The sequence below is a fragment of the Ascidiella aspersa genome, chromosome 8 (genome assembly GCF_963924565.1).
Source record: "Ascidiella aspersa chromosome 8, kaAscAspe10.2, whole genome shotgun sequence".
Classification (NCBI taxonomy): domain Eukaryota; kingdom Metazoa; phylum Chordata; class Ascidiacea; order Phlebobranchia; family Ascidiidae; genus Ascidiella; species Ascidiella aspersa.
The window spans coordinates 6,926,120-6,944,411 of record NC_139454.1 but is presented as its reverse complement, the minus strand read 5'-3'; positions in this window follow the sequence as shown (position 1 = coordinate 6,944,411).

The window sequence follows — 18,292 nt, the reverse complement described above, 5'->3', positions numbered from 1 at the left end:
TATGGTCTGCAATACTTTTGCAAACTTTTACTCGGTTAAATTTTACCATGGCTTGGTCCGAGCAATCACTGTTAAAACAGACTTTATATCTGTAGTTTCAAACAATATGAAACACACTATTATGTGCCTAATACGCAAACTATTAAATCGAAAGTTTTGCTAGTTGTTTAGGCCTGATATTGGTATGCTGGTTGAAGCAAGATGCACGACAGGTGCTAACAAATAGGCGTAGACTGCCTTAAGATTTCGCATTTAAACTTGCGGTGGTGTAAATACACCCTATTGACACTTAATTATTAGGCGAAGATTATCGAGAAGTAATTGGTCGCCCCCAAAATAAATAACGCCGCATTGAAAGCAAGCATTATAAATGAGTCGCTGATATTCTGCTTTGAACATCCCTACTCCAAATGCTTCCCTGCGTTAATTGTACGGTGGGTAAAACTTTATTCACGGCCTTACCTCTTTTTGTATTACCGCGACAATACGATGAAATACGATTTGAAGAATATTTGAAAAAATCGTATTTGGAGAATATTTGCTATTTGCACCTGTATAGTATGTTACTCCAATCCAACATATCAACACACAATTTTAAGTTGTGTAGGCCTGGTGTTGATATGTTGGACCAGATTTCGCATTTAAATTTGCGGTGGTAAAATAAGTTGTTTCTTAACAGCATTAAGTAATTTTACTAAAGAGAAGCCTCGTTTTAAAATGCAAGTCGCACGAGCCCAGTTGGACGTGCAACTTCGCACAATGAAAGTCTCACGCGCGGGACAATAAAGCGCAGCAGGCGGTGAGTCGCTTCGTCACTTCACAAGCTGGACAAAGCAAGCGAATATGAACGAATTCTGTATGAAAGTTATTCTGCTGCTAGATGGCAGTCGTTAGCTAGAAAGTGCTAAAACGCAATATTTCAGGTTTATACCCCCCAAGCAAAGGCCCCTGGGGGTGCAGCCTCATAAACTTTTACAAAGCATCTACATACCACTCTACGCCATGTCTGAAAATTTGAAGGTTCTACGATGTCTACTTTTTCTATAAAGCTTCGGACAAAAGTCGGTCTGAAACATACCATAGGAAACCATAACGGGGGTGCGGTTGTTGTATATTTGTCAGGGGATATATTTTCAGGGCTTAGTGTTTATGGTCAATTTTTACTTTATTTTAATTTTTTTTTTTTAATTTTTTTTTAAATATTTTGTATTGTGATCTTTATATTATATATTTTGTTTTTCATTTTCCTTAACTTGTTTCTGCAAGCAAAAACAGATATGGGCCGAAAACTTCCCCACTTAAAATATGCCTTTGATGCGAAAGGGGTTCAAATATGGCGTAGAATTTGGGGAATGATCGAAACATATATTTGATAAATAGAATTTACTTAGATAATGCATATGGCTATTTTATTAAATTTTGACCAGCTTACGTGTTTGAAAATCAAATATTATCATTCTCTTAAAGACTAAAAATGGTTTAACGCCTATGGTTTGCTATCCTTTTGCAAACTTTCACTAGGTAATTTTTTACCACAGCTTGGTCCGAGCAATCACTGTTAAAACAGGCTTTAAATCTGTCGTTTCAAACAATATGAAAAACACTATTACGTGCCTAATACGCAAACTATTAAATCGAAAGTTTTGCTAGATAAGTTTAGGCCTGATGTTGGTATGCTGGTTGGAGCAAGATGCACAACAGGTGCTAACAGAGAGGCGTAGACTGCCTTAAGATTTCGCATTTAAACTTGCGGCGGTAAATACACCCTATTGACACTTAATTATTAGGCGAAGCTTATCGCGAAGTAATTGGTCGCCCCAAAAAATGCTGACGCCGCATTTAAAGCAAGCATTATAAATGTGTCGCCGATATTCTGCCTTGAACATCCCTACTCGAAATGCTTCCCTCCGTTAATTGTACGGTGGGTGAAACTTTATTCACGGCCTTACCTCTTTGTGTATTACCGCGACAATACGATGAAATACGATTTGGAGAATATTGGAAACATCGTATTTGGAGAATATTTGCTATTTGCACCTGTTCTGTATGTTACTCCAATTCAACATATCTACACACAATTATAAGTTGTGTATAATAATATAATAACTTATGGCTTTGAAGCGAAGGGGGTTCAAATATGGCGTAGATTTTGGCAGATGATCGAAACATTCATTTGATCAATAAAAATTTACGTAGATAATGCTTACGGCCATGTTATTACATTGTGGTCAGCTAGCATGTTTAAAAAGTCAATATTTTCATTCTCTCTAAATGATTTAACGTCTATGGTTTGCTATACTTTTTCCAACTTTTACTGTGTAAATTTTTACCATGCCTTGGTCTGAGCAATCACTGTTGAAACAGAGTTTAAATCTGTAGTTTTGAGCAATATGCAAACACGTTTATGTGCCTAATAAGCCACGTTTTATATTGAAAGTTTTGCCAATTTAAATCCAATAAACGCAAGATTTATTTATTTATGACGCCATGTTATGACGTAGCTTTGTAACGTCGTCGTTAAGAATGCGTTAAACTTAAGCTTTTTGTTGTTGCGGCCCTTGTATAATTATATTTGCTTAGACCTGGTGTTGATATGTTTGAATGGTGCAACAATTACAACATGTGCTAACAGAGATGTGTACACTGCCTGTAGGATTCGCATTTAAATTTGCGGTGGTAAAATATTTTGTGTTGTAAGAGCAATAGGTTTTTTTACTTACAGAGGCCTCTTTATGAAAGTCAAGTCGCATGTGCATAGTTTTACTAGGCAAGCCACTTCCAACACAAATGTTGCACGCGCGGGACAATAGGGCGCAGCAGGGATGCCAGCAGCCGCCTCGTCGCGACGCGAGCTGGACAAAGCAAGCGAATATGAACGAATTCTGTATGAAAGTTTTTCTGCTGCTAGATGGCTGTCGTTAGCTACAAAGTGCTAAAACGCAATATTTCAGGTTTTTACCCCCCAAGCAAAGGCCCCTGGGAGTGCAGCCTCATAAACTTTTACAAAGCACCTACATACCACTCTACGCCATGTCTGAAAATTTGAAGGTTCTACGATGTCTACTTTTTCTATAAAGCTTCGGACAAAACTCGGTCTGAAACAAACCATAGGAAACCAAAAAAGAACTAGATGGGTGTGTGGTTGTTGTATATTTTGTCAAGGGGTATATTTTCAGGGCTTAGTGTTTATTTTAAATTTCTACTTTATTTTAATTTTTTTTTTATAATTTTTTTTTTAATATTTTGTATTGTGTACTTTATATTATATATTTTGTTTTTCATTTTCCTTAACTTGTTTCTGCAAGCAAAAACAGATATGGGCCGAAAACTTCCCCACTTAACTTATGCCTTTGATGAGAAAGGGGTTCAAATATGGCGTAGATTTTGGGGAATGATCGAAACATATATTTGATGAATAGAATTTACGTAGATAATGCGTATGGCCATTTCATTACATTTTGACCAGATTACTTGTTTGAAAATCAAATATTATCATTCTCTTAAAGACTAAAATGGTTTAACGTCTGTGGTTTGCTATACTTTTGCAAACTTTTACTCGGTAATTTTTTACCATGGCTTGGTCCGAGCAATCACTGTTAAAACAGGCTCTAAATCTGTAGTTTCAAACAATATGAAAAACATTTGCTATTTGCACCTGTATACTATGTTACTCTAATCCAACATATCAACACACAATTTTAAGTTGTGTAGGCCTGGTGTTAATATGTTGGATTAGAATTGCCACCAGATTTCGCATTTAAATTTGCAGCGGTAAAATAAGTTGTTTCTTAAGAGCATTAAGTAATTTTACTAAAGAGAAGCCTCTTTTGAAAATGCAAGTCGCACGAGCCCAGTTTTGGAAGTTCCACTTCACACAATGAAAGTCTCACGCGCTGGACAATAAAGCACAGCAGGCGGTGAGTCGCTTCGTCACTTCACAAGCTGGACAAAGCAAGCGAATGTGAACGAATTCTGTATGAAAGTTTTTCTGCTGCTAGATGGCAGTCGTTAGCTAGAAAGAGCTAAAACGCAATATTTCAGGTTTTTGCCCCCCAAGCAAAGGCCCCTGGGGGTGCAGCCTCATAAACTTCTACAAAGCACCTAAATACCACTCTACGCCATGTCTGAAAATTTGAAGGTTCTACGATGTCTACTTTTTCTATAAAGCTTCGGACAAAAATCGGTCTGAAACATACCATAGGAAACCATAGGAAACCATAGGAAACCATAGGAAACCATAGGAAACCATAGGAAACCATAGGAAACCATAGGAAACCAAAAAAGAATAACGGCAAAAACAAGATATGTCCCGAAAATAAATTTTCGGCCCATATAATAACGGCAAAAACAAGATATGTCCCGAAAATAAATTTTCGGCCCATATAACTAGACGCGGGTGCGGTTGTTGTACATTTTGTCAGGGGGTATATTTTCAGGACTTAGTGTTTATTTTCAATTTTTACTTTGTTTTAATTTTTTTTTTTTTTAATTTTTTTTTTTAAATTGATTTTGTTTATTTTAATTTTTTTTTTCAACTTTTTTTTCATATTCATTTTTTAATTTTTATTTTTATTTTTTATTTTATACTTTTTATTTTTTATATTATATATTTCATATTTTGTTTTTCATTTTCCTTAACTTGTTTCTGCAAGCAAAAACAGATATGGGCCGAAAACTTCCCCACTTTGATGCGAAAGGGGTTCAAATATGGCGTAGTATTTGGGGAATGATCGAAACATATATTTGATAAATAGAATTTACGTAGATAATGTGTATGGCCATTTTATTACATTTTGGCCAGTTTACGTGTTTGAAAAGCAAATATTATCATTCTCCTGAAGACTTAAAATGGTTTAACGCCTATGGTCTGCAATACTTTTGCAAACTTTTACTCGGTTAATTTTTACCATGGCTTGGTCCGAGCAATCACTGTTAAAACAGACTTTAAATCTGTAGTTCCAAACAATATGAAACACACTATTATGTGCCTAATACGCAAACTATTAAATCGAAAGTTTTGCTAGTTGTTTAGGCCTGATATTGGTATGTTGGTTGGAGCAACATGCACAACAGGTGCTAACAGAGAGGCGTACACTGCCTTAAGATTTCGCATTTAAATTTGCGGCGGTAAATACACCCTATTGACACTTCATTATAAGGCGAAGCTTATCGCAAAGTATTTGGTCGCCCCCAAAAAATGCTGACGCCGCGTTTAAAGCAAGCATTATAAATGTGTCGCCGATATTCTGCCTTGAACATCGAAATGCTTCCCTCCGTTAATTGTACGGTGGGTGAAACTTTATTCACGGCCTTACCTCTTTTTGTATTACCGCGACAAAACGATGAAATACGGTTTGAAGAATATTTGAAAAAATCGTATTTGGATAATATTTGCTATTTGCACCTGTATAGTATGTTACTCCAATCCAACATATCAACACACAATTTTAAGTTGTGTAGGCCTGGTGTTGATATGTTGGATTGGAGTTGCCACCAAATTTCGCATTTAAATTTGCGGCGGTAAAATAAGTTGTTTCTTAAGAGCATTAAGTAATTTTACTAAAGAGCAAGTCGCACGAGCCCAGTTTTGGACGTGCCACTTCGCACAATGAAAGTCTCACGCGCGGGACAATAAAGCGCAGCAGGCGGTGAGTCGCTTCGTCACTTCACAAGCTGGACAAAGCAAGCGAATATGAACGAATTCTGCATGAAAGTTTTTCTGCTGCTAGATGGCAGTCGTTAGCTAGAAAGAGCTAAAACGCAATATTTCAGGTTTTTGCTCCCCAAGCAAAGGCCCCTGGGGGTGCAGCCTCATAAACTTTTACAAAGCACCTACATACCACTCTACGCCATGTCTGAAAATTTGAAGGTTCTACGATGTATACTTTTTCTATAAAGTTTCGGACAAAATCGGTCGGAAACATGCCATAGGAAACCAAAAAAGAACTAGACGGGGGTGCGGTTGTTGTATATTTTGTCAGGGGGTATATTTTCAGGGCTTGATGTTTATTTTAAATTTTTACTTTATTATAATTTTTTTTTTTTTTTTTTTTTTTAATTTTTTTTTTTAATATTTTGTATTGTGTTCTTTATATTATATATTTTGTTTTTCATTTTCCTTAACTTGTTTCTGCAAGCAAAAACAGATATGGGCCGAAAACTTCCCCACTTAAAATATGCCTTTGATGCGAAAGGGGTTCAAATATGGCGTAGAATTTGGGGAATGATCGAAACATATATTTGATAAATAGAATTTACGTATATAATGCGTATGGCCATTTTATTACATTTTGACCAGCTTACGTATTTGAAAAGCAAATATATAATCATTCCCTTAAAGACTTAAAATGGTTTAACGCCTATGGTTTGCTATACTTTTGCAAACTTTTGCTTGGTAAATTTTTACCATGGCTAGGTCCGAGCAATCACTGTTAAAACAGGCTTTAAATCTGTAGTTTCAAACAATATGAAAAACACTATTATGTGCCTAATACGCAAACTATTAAATCGAAAGTTTTGCTAGTTGTTTAGGCCTGATGTTGGTATGTTGGTTGGAGCAACATGCACAACAGGTGGTAACAGAGAGGCGTACACTGCCTCAAGTTTCGCATTTAAATTTGCGGCGGAAAATACACGCTATTGACACTTGATTATTAGGCGAAGCTTATCGCGAAGTAATTGGTCGCCCGAAAAAACGCTGACTCCGAATTTAAAGCAAGCATTATAAATGTGTCGCCGATATTCTGCTTTGAACATCCCTACTCGCAATGCTTCCCTGCGTTAATTGCACGGTGGATGAAAGTTTATTCACGGCCTTACCTCTTTGTGTATTACCGCGACAATAAAATGAAAACCGATTTAGAGAATATTCGAAAAAACGTATTTGGAGAATATCTGCTAATTGCACCTGTTTCGTATGTTGCTTCATTCCAACATATCAACAAACAATTTTAAGTGGTGTTGGCCCGGTGTTGGTATGTTGGATTGGTAACATGCAAAACAGGTGCAAAGAGAGAGAGGTGTATATTGCCACCAGATTTCGCATTTAAATTCGCGGCGGAAAAATATGTTGTTTCTTAAGAGCATTTTGTAATTTTACTGAAGAGAAGCCTTTTTTTAAAATGCCGGGGACGCGGCACAATAAAACGCAGCAGGCGTCCTGTCGCTTCGTCACTTCACGAGCTGGACAAAGCAAGCGAATATGAACGAATTCTGTATGGAAGTTTTTCTGCTGCTAGAAGGCAGTCGTTAGCTACAGAGAGCTAAAACGCAATATTTCAGGTCTTTGCCCCCCAGTCAAAGGCACCTAGGGGTGCAGCCTCATAAACCTCGACATTGCACCTTCATACCACTCTACGCCATGTCTGAAAATTTGAAGGTTCTACGATGTATACTTTTTCTATAAAGCTTCGGACAAAAATCGGTCTGAAACATTTTCGGGCAAAAACAAGATATGTCCCGAAAATAAATTTTCGGCCCATATAATAACGGCAAAAACAAGATATGTCCCGAAAATAATAGCGGCAAAAACAAGATATGTCCCGAAAAAAAAAATATACAACAACCACACGAACTTGAAGCTATACAGAAAGCGTCTTGCTTGAATAGGATGATTGTTTAATCGCTAGATTGTAGTTTTGGGCCGTTAAACAGATCAGCATTTAACTTCATAAAGTTTCGCTTATAACGGTTAGCTTATAACTCAAGCTTATTACTTGGGCAAGAAGGTGATTTACTCGACCGTAGACAAAAACGCGAATTTCGAAGTTCGATACCCATTCGAAGGGAATTTGAGTAAGTAACGCATACAATGATTCGTTTATAAATTTCGTTTAGAACGGGCTTCTAGAAAAATAGCTTAAAGAAAATGACCTATTTACTGCCTAAGTTTTGTGCTAGAGTTTGCGTTGGTGGTGTCCGGATTAGTATTAATGAATTAAACTATACCATTCAACGAACGATATAGTCACATCTATGTTTAACAACTGTGATCTAGCTCTTCTGAAGCTGCTTTTTGACCAACGATTACGCGTTACATATCATTAGTATGCCGAAGCGTGAGCTTAGTTGGTAGAGCTGTAAAAAACCTGTAAAGTATGACCGTAGGTCGTCAGTTCAAACCTCACTGCAGGCTAGTTTTGTTTTCTAGCCTGCTTTGCTTGCATCATTGATAGACAGATTCGTTAGTCTGCGATGGCTTTCGGTGTATTAAATTATACCAATTGGCATTATGTGTTTTTATTATTTATAGGTTTGTGGCGTTACCAATCTATGAACGCATACTAATGGAAGAGAAGTTATATGTTGCTAGGTTTAAGACGAATAAATATCAGCATCCAGCTTGAAGCCATCCAAATTTTCTGATGGGCTGAAAAACTGGTTGAGGCAAGTTTATTTTTAAGTACCCTTCAAAAAACTTTGAAAGGCATTTCGGAATATTAGTTTAGCTGGGGCTGGACCCCAACCCCTGGGCCTAGTTAAATTGTGGCGGGCAACGAAAATATACATTTGGTTAAAATGAACTTGTTATCAACGAATACGTTCTCATTGAGTTACAGTGTTATACAATGCTTTACATAGAACGCTCATTACACAATTCATATAACGCTACGTTATCAAGGATGCTATACCAAATGATAAATTATTATAATTATGGTTCAGGTGGAGGCCCGACATTTGTTTAAAAAAAGTGGGGTCAGGTTCAAAAACCTTGACAACAGTTGTGCTATAGTCTGAAACGAGTGCGTTTCTTGTTGTTAGAGGCATGCTGTGCGCAGTGGTTTGCTAACGGGATACAATAGGATTGTGATTTAGCAGATGTAGCTAACGCGCTTTGCGAAACGGATAAATACAAGTCGGTTCGGAAACGATGATAAAGGTTTCTTAGAAGGCCAGCTACAAACAAGGAAATAGCAAGGGCAAAACGACGCCCTATCGTATGCTTAAACAAGGCAGGTGTATATTCCGTTGTGGTAGGCTATATGTTTCTGCGACGAGTATACCTGTAGTGCAGTGGTCGGGAAACTGTGGGCCGCAGAACCATTTTTAATGGGCCGCAAGTTTATTTTGAATAGCTTAGTGTTATCATGTAGTTATTGGCCGCGACATAGCCGTACATTCATTGCACTGTCGTGGTAACGGCAAAAACAAGATATGTCCCAAAAATAAATTTTCGGCCCATATAATAACGGCAAAAACAAGATATGTTTAAATTTTCGGCCCATATAATTACCTTTACAGAGGCAGTAAAGTGTTGACGCAAAGCGCGAAAAAAAGCGTCTGTTAGGTTTAAAATTCGAGTTCACACGTCGTCATCCATACTACTAATAAAAGGTGTAATAAAACTACAAGTGAACGCAATAACATTAAAAGTTAATCCAGCTCAGAGTTTGTTAACCTTATGAAGTCAAGGCGCACCTGGCGAGCAAAGCGAGTGCGATTTTTTTTTGGTATGCCGGTATTTCTTTTAAATTTCTTGCAAGTTTTTGTAACATTGCCGAAATATAAAAGATCCAAAATGTTAAAAAATATATGTCCAATATTTTTGAATACGTTTTCCGTTTTTGCGCGTTGCACTTGGAAGCCTTCCACGGCGCAACGGTAAAGAATCGCTGATCTACTTGAAAAGGCAGCATCAAAACGTAAACAAACTGGACGTAGAGAAATCGTTTGCGCGAAGCGCGAAATTTTTCGCAACTACGAAGTTGAAATAGGTAAAAAGTATGTGAAATAAACTCGTGTTTAATTTGTCACAGAGGCGGCGGGTCGGATGAATTACATCGGCGGGCCGGATCCGCCCGCGGGCCGTAGGTTGCCGACCCCTGCTCTAGACAACTTGATCGCTTTATCAGTATATTAACTGCCGTATCCAACACATATAAATATGCTAGCAAACCGTTTCGAGCAGCAACTGACTAAATTTTAACGCAGAACTTAAAACCATTCAAAATTGTTTTGAGTGAAAACAAAATGAGTGAAAAGTAGTAATACTACTTTAATAAGTACACCAAACATAAGATATCGTTATTGAAGTAATAGCGCATAACAATTGAAGGTGTTGCTTGCCTGTGATCGACAGTTGTGTACTGCTCATAAATGCTACAAACATATTATTAAGAGGACAATATTTATCAATTTGGGTGAAGATATGGCACCTGTGACCCCTCGCTACGCCTAAAGCCCGATGACAATGTGGAATTAGGACGATGTAAACTGTGGGTGAGGTTAGAACACAAAAGTGAGAAAAGATAATAAATTTGCAATAGAATGAAACGTCGTAAAAAATACAAAGATACCATAGCACGTAAGAGTAAAAGCAATTTTGCTGGACCTTTTTTAAGGAAGTCAATTATCGCCCAAAATAATACCGAAATACAGTAGGTAATTAGCAAACAATTGGGACCTGGTCACAAATTTGGCGAAAAATATCAGTTGAAGAGTAAACACAACAAACGTCACATATATGTGGTTTCTTTATCACACTTTCAGCACTGGGTGGTTTGCCAGAGTTAGAAAGAAGTTTTGTATATGTATAGAACTAGGCTGCACTCCCTACATACACTGTGAAGTCGAGTTTTACTTACATCTTTTGTTATGAACATTTTTTTCTATTTAGAATACTCGCGGTTTCGGTAGCCTACCAACTATAACAGCTGGATGACACAACTAGTAGCATGTCGATTGTTGGGGTTTGTCGCATGTACCAACACTGTTCTTTTAGTGTGGTTTTACCTGCTGATCTTAGAACATGGCTACCAACATGGTACAACTATACAAGAATGGGATAACTCAAGCACCACGAACTTCTCTGACATTCATCCAAAGCGCGATGTGGAGATACATTTTCGCACTTACGGTGATGAGAAGTACGCTGGATCAAAACAACGCATTACGAAGGAAGCAAATCAAACCAACTGGTTCGCCAGCGTTCTAGCAACTGGCCCAGCGGATTTGCCGATTTGATTTACGCAACGGTACGGCAAAATATTAAAGCAATCCCGTGGCGCCGGATACTGGATCTGGAAGTTTTGGTTAATCGAGTCGGCATTGGACGAAATGCAGACCGGAGATTTTCTACTTTATTCGGACGCCGGATGAAAAGTAAACGCGGCCGGTGAGCCACGATTTCGCGAGTACCTCGCCATGCCGTCCACGTCACCGTTTGATATCCTGACATTCACTATGAACAATTTGGAACACACATACACGACCGAACGCGTCTTTCAAGCGTTTGGAGTTGACGCCTCCAATCAGAGCATTCGGGAAAGCGGCCAATACGTCGCCACGGTTCTGCTGCTTCGAAAAGGCGTCCATCTGCGTCGCTGGTTTTCGATGGTCTGGAAAGTTCTGGAAGCAGACCCATGGATCATCACCGACAAATACAACGACGAGGCCCGTCGCCTCGATCCCGACTTTATAGACGCTCGCCACGATCAGAGCATTTCGAGCATTTCTCGCAAATTAGCCGGAAGTTTATTGCTCGGAGACGAAACCTATCCACCAGGACAGGAAAAATACCCCTTCTGGGCTTCAAGATTGCGCTAATTGTTGCAACTGCACGTAACTTATTATTAAGATTTTTAACCGTTGGGCATTGCATTTTTGACTAAGATATTTAAAATTATGGTATGATAAACTAGACAAGCTGTTAGAGCACAATACAGCAAAGCTAGTAATTCAGGTCAAACACTATAAAAAGGTATTAAAATATAGTGTCTGAATTGAATTCCTAGCTTTGCGAGAGTATTCTGCTGTTACTGATGAGGATTAATGTTGACATTTATCTTGCAAGGGTCTAAGTGACTTCCATTATCACATATTCACTGCAAAAAACCTGTTAGATTCTACAAATTGTACGATTATTATTTTTTGCAAATCAGAAGCATTATATTAAAACACTATTTATACTGAATTGTTGTTAGGATTATTTTAGGGGCAGAAAATTTATTATCGGGACTATCTTGTTTCTGCCGCTTTTTTGGTTTATTTGGTGTGTTTGGTAAGTTTTACCTGGTGTTTGTCCGAAGCTTTATGTAAAAAAAGTGTTCACCGTGGAACTTTTAAAATATAAGACATGACGTAGAGTGATATGTATGTGCATATAATAGGTTTGTGTGACTGCACCCCAAGTGGCCTTTAATAAGGGGACAAAAAAACAATCATGTGACGTCGTCGTTTTATTTGCTGTAGCTATTGACTTCAATCTAGCGGTTGAAAAACTTTAATACAGAATTCGTCCATATTCGCCTGCTTTGTTCAGCTCGCGAAGCAACGAAGCCACTTAGCACCATACTGCTTGTTTTGTTGTCGTTGGGTAATAGGCCAAGAGTGCGACCTGCTCAACATATTTTACCGCCTAAAATTTAAATGCTAAATCATGAGGCAGTGTACTGTACACCTCTCAGTTAACACCTGTTCTGCAAGTTGCTCCAACCAAGCATATCAACATCAGGCCTAAACAAATTAAAATTGTGCAAGGGCCGCAGCAAGCAAATTTAAAGTTGAATGTATTTTTATCTTAAGAACACTCCGTTTATTTGGTTTAAATTTGCAAAATTTTCGTTTTGAAACGTAGCGTATTAGGCACATAAAAGAGTTTTGTGTATTGCTCGAAACAATATATTTAAAGTCTGTTTTCACGGTGATTGCATGGGCCGAGGCAAGGTAAAAAAACTAACGAGTAAAAGTTTGCAAAAGTATAGCAAACCATAGGCGTTAGACCAATTTAAGAGAATGATCAAATTATATTATTTGCTTTTTAAATATGTTAGCTGGCCAAAATTCAATAGCATGGCCGTAAGCATTATGTAGGTTAATGCTATTTATCAAATATGTTTTTTTGATCATTCCCCAAATACCTCGCCTTATTTGAATTTATCTAAGCCATCAGCAAAGGCGGAACGTTTTCGGCCCATGTTTTTGCTTGCAGGAACAAGTTAAGGAAACTTATAGATCATGCAACGAATATATACCACGAACCAAAATGCCATTATTAATAATTTAAAATTACCCTGGTAAGTAACGCTATTTATATAACGGCCCACTACCAGAAAATATCCCCGACAAATATACAACAACCTTACGCCCCCTCTATTTTTTTGGTTTGCTTTGGTATGTTTCAGATCGTTTTTTTTCGGAACTTTTTAGAAAAAAGTATACATCGTAGAATTTTAACATTGTCAGACATGACGTAGAGTGGTATTTAAGTGCGATTCAGAGGTTTAAGAGTCAAAAACAAATGTAAAGAAAACCATGAGGCAAAAGTAAAGTAAACCATGAGCGTTAAACCATTTAAAAAAAAAAAATTTGCTTTTAAAACATGTTTGCTGAACAAAATTTATTACGATGGCCATAAGCATTATGCAAGTCTGTTAGTAAAATATATTTTTCGAATATTCCACAAATTCCTCGTCGAATTTTTATTTTTTGTTGCGGTAATATATCAAGAGACAAGGCCATGTAATAAAGTTTCACCCATTGTATGACGCAGGGAAGTATTGCGAGGAGCTTCATATATATGGCGTTCAAAAGGTGGAGGGTATTTATCTTTATGTGTGCACGTAAAACAATTAGATTGCTATATATATATATTTTTTTTTTTTGGTATAGATCATAATTGCACGATTTTATTAATTTTTTTTTACGATTTTACAAATTTTGGCAAAAATACATCCAACCTCAAACCTAATCCTAATAAGAAACAAGAAAAGTTGCCTTAACCCAATCGGCAAATCCGCTGGGCCAAATACTCCACCGCTGTCGAACCAATCGGTTTGATTTGATGTGGAACACTTTGACGTCTAAAAGCCAGGTACTTCTCATTGCCGTAAGTTCGTCAATGTATATCCGGATCGCGCTTTTAAAAAATGATAGAGAAGTTCGTGATGCTTGAGTTATCCCATTCCTGTATTGTTGTACTATGTTTGTTAGTTCTAAGATAAGCAAGTAGAACCACACTAAAAGAACAGTGCTAATACATGCGACAAACAATCGACATGCTAATAATAGTTCCACCCACCTGTTATAGTTTGCACTTAAACCGCAAGTATTCCAAATAGAAAAAAATTGTCACAACAAAACATGCAAGTATATCTCGACTTCGCAGCCCAGATGTATTGAAGAGAAGACGTAGCAAGCACCTTCGGAGTAATTTAAAAGTTGATTTTAAGTCTCAGGAGAGTTTAATGCAGTAGTGAAAGTATGCTGAACATGCCAGGAACGCGGTACCGCTAAATAACTTATGGTTCTTACAAAACAACATACATTTTTTTTGCCGCAAATTGAAATGCGAACTTTTGTGTCGGCGTAAACCTTTTTATATATTAGTAACTTTATGTGGACACTATAGAATCTTACACAGCCTGTTGGTAATGAAGCCTCAAAATTGCCATCAAAAACCATGGGTTCATAATTTCCAGCATAGTGGTCCGGTTCTAAATTTGAGTGACGTCATTTGTCAAATCACCATGACAAATTTATCCGTTCATTGACTTTGAGATTAGATGTGCGAAAGATATTTAATCTCTATCGCAATAGGTTTTGCGTAAAGTAACTAAAGACAAAGCTTAGGACGTATGCCGTGCAATTCAGTACAGTTTTTATGTTCATCGTCAAACAATTCATGCGTCATGTCTGAAAATTTTAAAATTCCACGACGTTTACTTTTTTTAAAAGCTCCGAACAAACATCGGTCTAAAACAGGGGTGGGCAACCTTTTTAACACAAGGGCCAGTTAGAAAATGTAATACTTACAGGAGGGTCGCACATCAAATAAACACTAATTCATATTTTCAGCTTTTACTAGAAAAAAACAATGAGCTACTAGGCTGCAGCTACGGCAGTTTTGCCAGTGCTGTCTACTTGGGCATTCGGAAATAAATTTTCCTACAATTCCAATGATGCCTTTCTCGTACGGATCGGCTCAGTACAATTTAATTAACAGCCTAAATTCAAAACCACCTGTTAAACATTACATCTTAGTCAATATGCGTGGCAAAAGTCTGTTACACCTTGACTGTACAAGACAAGTGTAATTGTTGCAAAACAATTCTTTATCGTAACAACGTGACACAAGTAAAACTTTATAAAAATAGTTTTTTGTCATAGATACTTCCCATTCGAGTTGAACTGCAGTAGTGTAGCGGTGTAGCCTATGGGTAACATTGCACTTCAAACAGGAAACTGATGGAGCAAAAGTCCCAGCAATGCACACTCATAGCCTTATTTTGGGAAAAATAGCTTGGAAGGAGGTTAAGGGCCATACAAAAAATGTAAAAGGGCCGCACGTTGCCCATCCTTGGTCTAAAACAAACCAAGCAAACCAAAAAGATGTCCCTAAAAAAATTTCAGCCTATGTAAATAATACGTGAGCAACAAAACAAGTGAAGTCATGCTTCATTCCATGACAGATAAGTTAGCAGCTCATTTGGCCGTTTCAAACGCTAAAGGTTTCCACTTTTTTTTTAGTAATAGGCTACCCGTGGGGTTTGAATTGGTTAGTTGATTTATATAGCACGTTGCGTGTCTAACTCGCGAGCCAACCACTATAGACGAGGTGGTTAAAAAAATAACGAACCGACTGTAAAACAAAAAATAACGAACCGACTGTAAACTAGCTTATGGAAGCATTCTAATTAACAAATTCCTTTAGACTTCGATAGCTTAGGTTGCGTGTCTAACTCGCGAGCCAACCACTATAGACGAGGTGGTTAAAACAGAACGATTCAAACTAGATAACAGCGGAGTAAATTAACATAAAAAAAAAACAGATGCTACTCACAAAACAACTCACCGCAGTTCAGCGGTAACATGTGAGTCGTTAAGGTTCTTTGTCCATTCAGATACGATAGTCTAGTGTAGTGGTTCTCAACTATTTATGCTTCCTGGCCCCCTTTGAAAGGCTCCTAACCCTCGTGGCCCCCTGCTTATAAACATACCAGCATTGTATTTAAATGTTTTTACTTGTTTTACTTCTCCACGTTAATAAAAAATACAGCAATTAATCAACGAATAAATGCACTTAGTTTCTCAAAAATTTAACATGTCAGTTATTTTAATTTAAATTAACTTATTTAGTCATTACAAAGCTTGATCTTGCCAAGGTGTTTTTTTATGTTTGGCCTCGTTAATTACCTTTACAGAGGCAGTAAAGTGTTGACGCAAAGCGTGAAAAAAAGCGTTTGTTAGGTTTAAAATTCGAGTTCACACGTCGTCATCCATACTACTAATAAAAGGTGTAATAAAACTACAAGGGAACGCAATAACATTAAAAGTTAATCCAGCTCAGAGTTTGTTAACCTTATGAAGTCAAGGCGCACCTGGCGAGCAAAGCGAGTGCGATTTTTTTTTTTGGTATACCGGTATTTCTTTTAAATTTCTTGCAAGGTTTTGTTACATTGCCGAAATATAAAAAATCCCAAATGTTAAAAAATATATGTCCAATATTTTTGAATACGTTTTCCGTTTTTGCGCGTCGCACTTGGAAGCCTTCCACGGCGCAACGGTAAAGAATCGCTGATCTACTTGAAAAGGCAGCATCAAAACGTAAACAAACTGGACGTAGAGAAATCGTTTGCGCGAAGCGCGAAATTTTTCGCAACTACGAAGTTGAAATAGGTAAAAAGTATGTGAAATGAACTCGTGTTTAATTTGTCACAGAGGCGGCGGGTCGGATGAATTACATCGGCGGGCCGGATCCGCCCGCGGGCCGTAGGTTGCCGATCCCTGCTCTAGACAACTTGATCGCTTTATCAGTATATTAACTGCCGTATCGAACACATATAAATATGCTAGCAAACCGTTTCGAGCAGCAACTGACTAAATTTTAACGCAGAACTTAAAACCATTCAAAATTGTTTTGAGTGAAAACAAAATGACTGAAAAGTAATAATACTACTTTAATAAGTACACCAAACATAAGATATCGTTATTGAAGTAATAGCGCATAACAATTGAAGGTGTTGCTTGCCTGTGATCGACAGTTGTGTACTGCTCATAAATGCTACAAACATATTATTAAGAGGACAATATTTATCAATTTGGGTGAAGATATGGCACCTGTGACCCCCTGGCTACGCCTAAAGCCCGATGACAATGTTGAATTAGGACGATGTAAACTGTGGGTTAGGTTAGAACACAAAAGTGAGAAAAGATACTAAATTTGCAATAGAATGAAACGTCGTAAAAATTACAAAAACACCATAGCACGTAAGAGTAAAAGCAATTTTGCTGGACCTTTTTTAAGCATGTCAATTATCGCTCAAAATAATACCGAAATACAGTAGGTAATTAGCAAACAATTGGGACCTGGTCACAAAATTGGCGTAAAATATCAGTTGAAGAGTAAACAACAAACGTCACATATATATGGTTTCTTTATCATACTTTCAGCACTGGGTGGTTTGCCAGAGTTAGAAAGAAGTTTTGTATATGTATAGAACTAGGCTGCACTCCTACATACACTGTGAAGTCGAGTTTTACTTACATCTTTTGTTATGAACATTTTTTTCTATTAAGAATACTCGCGGTTTCGGTAGCCTACCTACTATAACAGCTGGATGACACAACTAGTAGCATGTCGATTGTTGGGGTTTGTCGCATGTACCAGCACTGTTCTTTTAGTGTGGTTCTACATGCTGATCTTAGAACATGGCTACATTCATCCAAAGCGCGATGCGGAGATACACTTTCGCACTTACGCCGATGAGAAGTACGCTGGATCAAAACAACGCATTACGAAGGAAGCAAATCAAACCAACTGGTTCGCCAGCGTTCTAGCAACTGGCCCAGCGGATTTGCCGATTTGGTTTACGCAACGGTACGGCAAAATACTAAAACAACCCCGTGGCGCCGGATACTGGATCTGGAAATTTTGGTTAATCGAGTCGGCATTGGACGAAATGCAGACCGGAGACTTTCTACTTTATTCGGACGCCGGATGTAAAGTTAACGCGGCCGGCGAGCCACGATTTCGCGAGTACCTAGCCATGCTGTCCACATCACCGTTTGATATCCTGACATTCACTATGAACAATTTGGAACACACATACACGACCGAACGCGTCTTTCAAGCGTTTGGAGTTGACGCCTCCAATCAGAGCATTCGGGAAAGCGGCCAATACGTCGCAACGGTTCTGCTGCTTCGAAAAGGCGAACATCTGCGTCGCTGGTTGTCGATGGTCTGGAAAGTTCTGGAAGCAGACCCATGGATCATCACCGACAAATACAACGACGAGACCCGTCGCCTCGATCCCGACTTTATAGACGCTCGCCACGATCAGAGCATTTCGAGCGT